The following is a 5,177-nucleotide window of genomic DNA, read 5'->3' as shown; positions in this document are numbered from 1 at the left end:
TGTATTCCGTCACAACGGCACTGGGCTTTAAAACCGTTATGATGGAATACAACATCATCGCAAACGGCTGTCCTGAAGCCTACTAGGCTTGCAGGATTTGATCGCGGTCTGGAGGGCGTTCCTAGCGTCATAGGGACGCCCTCCAGACCCGATCCCATAATTGAAATCTTGCGATCATTTGCACGAGCACGTGATTTCAAATTGTCTACAAAAGGGTTAAAACAAAAAAAAACTATTGTTAACCCTTTCATGACCGGGTTAAAAAGTCTACATCGGAACAGCGTTCTGATGTAGACAAATTGAAATCACACGATCGTGCAAAAGATTGCAAGATTTAAATTATGGTATCGGGTCTGGGGGCGTCCCTCAAATGCTAGGAACGCCCTCCAGACCGCGATCAAATCCTGCAAGCCTAGTAGGTTTCAGGACAGCCGTTTGCAATGACGTTGTATTCCGTCATAACGGCTTTAAAGCCCAGTGCCGTTGTTATGGAATACAACGGCATAACGGCATTAAAAGGTTAAGATGTTTGAAAAGTGCTCTGTCAAATGCATGATATACATTTTAAGAGTTAAATGTCCCATTGACTTTTAACCATTCAAAAGTATTGCAGGTTGATTGGTAAAAATGGGTGTATATATATTAGCATAGTAAATATTATTTGTAACCCAATTTTTAAAAATATATTTGTGGAAATGATTACAATGTTAAAAAATATAATTTGAACAGTGAAAACAATACGGTTTTGGTAGCATAATAATAATAATAATAATAATCACCATTACTTTAAACAGAAATGCATTAGGTTGGGTAATTGTTTTGCAAGAAAACAATTTGATCCTTCTGGTTCTTACACAGGATGAGTGGGTGGTCATGCAGTTGCATGAAATGTGTCTTCCCTTATGTTACGACCTGACACAATACCCTTCTGATTTAGAACTAGAAGTCAACTGGAATTAAGTTAATAAACAGAAATAAAAGCTTAACAGTCTAAAATCTAGACTATACCATATTCCTAGTAAGGGGAGCCAGGTACTGTAGGGGTTTTCTAGTGTCACTCTGATTTTTTTTCTAGCAGTGTGTGGGAGGCCTTGGTTGGGGACGGCTGTGTATTCTTGCTTGAAGGGGATTCTGATATTCTTCTGTGCTTGTGCCATCCAAAGCTCACGTTGGTGGTCGACCTAAGTGTCATAGGGGAGACCAGAACGACTATCTGCCTAATGTGTCTAGCTTAGATATTTTTTGTTCTTCACTGTTGCACAGACAATAAATAAAGAATTATTAAAACAAAAAAAATATTGTTAAGATGTTTGAAAACTGTTCAGTCAAATGCATGATATACATTTTAAGAGTTAAATGTCCCATTCAATTTTAACCATTCAAAAGTATTGCAAGTTGATTGGTAAAAAATGGTGTATATATTAGCATAGTAAATATTATTTGGGAAAATTATTACAATGTTTAAAATTTATATAATTTGAACATGGAAAAGAATACGGTTTTGGTAGCAAAATAATAATAATCACCATTACTTTAAACAGAAATGCATTAGGTTGGGTAATTGTTTTGCAAGCAAACAAATTAAGTTACTTATACAGAATGATATGGTCATGCAGTTGCATGAAATGTGTTTTTCCTTATGTTATGACCTGATACAATGGGGCCTAGTTATCAAGCCGTCAACCTCAAATACGCTGGAATTCCGCAGCGTATTTGTGGCGAGGCTGATTCGCCTTAGTTATCAAAGGCTCGAGACCGGCAAAAGTAGAATTTTGTGACGTAAACTTCGATCCGCCGGACTCAGTCCGACACAGATCGATTCTTACGTCACTCCAGATGTTCCGCACACAAGTGCGGCACATTCTCACTACTTTTGCTAGTTATCAAAAAACTAGCAGGTACGCTCGGCACTTTTACGGCCCAGCGTACCTGGTTTTCAAACCGCCACCCCTGGAGGTGGCGGATCCCATAGGAATCAATGGGAGTCTGACCATAGCGAAAGTACAAGTTCGCTGCTGACAGACATCCCATTGATTCCTATGGGAGCTGTCTACACCTAACACCCTAACATGTACCCCGAGTCTAAACACCGCTAATCTGACCCCCCCTACACCGCCGCAACTAAATAAAGTTATTACCCCCTAAACCTCCGCTCCCGGAGCCCACCGCAAGCTACTCTATACATATTAACCCCTAAACCGCCGCTCCCGGAGCCCACCGCAAGCTACTCTATACATATTAACCCCTAAACCGCCGCTCCCGGTGGCCACCGCAACTATAATAAATGTATTAACCCCTAAACCGCCGCTCCCTGAACCCGCCGCAGTCTATATTAAATGTATTAACCCCTATCCTGCCCCCCCTACACCGTCGCCACCTATAATAAATTTATTAACCCCTAATCTGCCCCCCTACACCGTCGCCACCTATAATAAATTTATTAACCCCTATCCTGCCCCCCACTACGCCGCCGCCACTGTAATAAAATGATTAACCCCTAAACCTAAGTCTAACCCTAACCCTAACGCCCCCCTAACTTAAATATTAATTAAATAAATCTAAATAAATTAACTCTTATTAACTAAATGAATCCTATTTAAAACTAAATACTTACCTTTAAAATAAACCCTAATATAGCTACAATATAAATAATAATTATATTATAGCTATCTTAGGATTTATATTTATTTTACAGGTAACTTTCAATTTATTTTAACCATGTACAATAACTATTAAATAGTTATTAACTATTTAATAGCTTACCTAGCTAAAATAAAGAGAAATGTACCTGTGAAATAAATCCTAACCTAAGTTACAATTACACCTAACACTACACTATACTTTAATAAATTATTCCTATTTAAAAATAAATACTTACCTGTAAAATAAACCCTAAGATAGCTACAATGTAATTAATAATTATATTATAGCTATCTTAGGATTTATATTTATTTTACAGGTAACTTTGTATTTATTTTAGCTAGTTAGAATAGTTATTAAATAGTTATTAACTATTTAATAACTACCTAGCTAAAAGAAATACAAAATTACCTGTAAAATAAATCCTAACTTAAGTTACAATTAAACCTAATACTACACTATCATTAAATTAACTAAATAAACTACCTACAAATAACTACAATTAAATACAATTACATAAACTAACTAAAGTACAAAAAATAAAAAAAGCTAAGTTACAAAAAATAAAAAAGTAAGTTACAAACATGTTAAAAATATTACAACAATTTTAAGCTACTTACACCTAATCTAAGCCCCCTAATAAAATAACAAACCCCCCCAAAATAAAAAAAATCCCTACCCTATACTAAATTAAATAAATTTCAAAGCTCTTTTACCTTACCAGCCCTTAAAAGGGCCATTTGTGGGGGCATGCCCCAAAAAGTTCAGCTCTTTTGCCTGTAAAAGAAAAATACAACCCCCCCCCAACATTAAAACCCACCACCCACATACCCCTAATCTAACCCAAACCCCCCTTACAAAAACCTAACACTAATCCCCTGAAGATCATCCTACCTTGAGTCGTCTTCACTCATCCGAGCCACCGATGGAACTGAAGAGGACATCCGGAGCGGAAGAAGTTAATCCTCCAAGCGGCGCTGAAGAAATCTTCCATCCGATGAAGTCATCATCCAGGCGGCGCTGAAGAAGTCTTCGATCCGGCCGATGTCATCTTCAAAGAGGCGCTGAAGAGGTCTTCTATCCGGGCAAAGTCATCTTCCAAGCCGGGTCTTGAATCTTCCTTCCGCCGACGCGGAACCACCTTCTTCACCGACGGACTACGACGAATGATGGCTCCTTTAAGGGACGTCATCCAAGATGGCGTCCCCTCAATTCCGATTGGCTGATAGGATTCTATCAGCCAATCGGAATTAAGGTAGGAAAAATCTGATTGGCTGATGGAATCAGCCAATCAGATTGAGCTCGCATTCTATTGGCTGTTCCGATCAGCCAATAGAATGCAAGCTCAATCTGATTGGCTGATTGGATCAGCCAATCGGATTGAACTTGAATCTGATTGGCTGATTCCATCAGCCAATCAGATTTTCCTACCTTAATTCCGATTGGCTGATAGAATCCTATCAGCCAATCGGAATTGAGGGGACGCCATCTTGGATGACGTCCCTTAAAGGAGCCGTCATTCGTCGTAGTCCGTCGGTGAAGAAGGTGGTTCCGCGTCAGCGGAAGGAAGATTCAAGACCCGGCTTGGAAGATGACTTCGCCCGGATAGAAGACCTCTTCAGCGCCTCTTTGAAGATGACATCGGCCGGATCGAAGACTTCTTCAGCGCCGCCTGGATGATGACTTCATCGGATGGAAGATTTCTTCAGCGCCGCTTGGAGGATTAACTTCTTCCGCTCCGGATGTCCTCTTCAGTTCCATCGGTGGCTCGGATGAGTGAAGACGACTCAAGGTAGGATGATCTTCAGGGGATTAGTGTTAGGTTTTTGTAAGGGGGGTTTGGGTTAGATTAGGGGTATGTGGTTGGTGGGTTTTAATGTTGGGGGGGGGGGTTGTATTTTTCTTTTACAGGCAAAAGAGCTGAACTTTTTGGGGCATGCCCCCACAAATGGCCCTTTTAAGGGCTGGTAAGGTAAAAGAGCTTTGAAATTTATTTAATTTAGAATAGGGTAGGGATTTTTTTTTATTTTGGGGGGTTTGTTATTTTATTAGGGGGCTTAGATTAGGTGTAAGTAGCTTAAAATTGTTGTAATATTTTTAACATGTTTGTAACTTACTTTTTTATTTTTTGTAACTTAGCTTTTTTTATTTTTTGTACTTTAGTTAGTTTATGTAATTGTATTTAATTGTAGTTATTTGTAGGTAGTTTATTTAGTTAATTTAATGATAGTGTAGTATTAGGTTTAATTGTAACTTAAGTTAGGATTTATTTTACAGGTAATTTTGTATTTCTTTTAGCTAGGTAGTTATTAAATAGTTAATAACTATTTAATAACTATTCTAACTAGCTAAAATAAATACAAAGTTACCTGTAAAATAAATATAAATCCTAAGATAGCTATAATATAATTATTAATTACATTGTATCTATCTTAGGGTTTATTTTACAGGTAAGTATTTATTTTTAAATAGGAATAATTTATTAAAGTATAGTGTAGTGTTAGGTGTAATTGTAACTTAGGTTAGGATTTATTTCA

At 37.8% G+C, this 5,177-nt stretch overlaps 1 non-coding gene across 1 annotated transcript; it reads left to right on the top strand.

The window, feature by feature from the left end:
• The first annotated feature begins 837 nt into the window (after positions 1 to 837).
• Positions 838 to 934, top strand: LOC128665384 (small nucleolar RNA U13). The gene has a single exon (XR_008403139.1). It is a non-coding gene; the product is annotated as a small nucleolar RNA U13 (small nucleolar RNA).
• The last annotated feature ends 4,243 nt before the right edge of the window (positions 935 to 5,177 follow it).

Source organism: Bombina bombina, chromosome 6 (genome assembly GCF_027579735.1).
Source record: "Bombina bombina isolate aBomBom1 chromosome 6, aBomBom1.pri, whole genome shotgun sequence".
Classification (NCBI taxonomy): domain Eukaryota; kingdom Metazoa; phylum Chordata; class Amphibia; order Anura; family Bombinatoridae; genus Bombina; species Bombina bombina.
The sequence above is the reverse complement of the archived record's forward strand: the minus strand, read 5'-3'. Positions and strand labels throughout refer to the sequence as shown.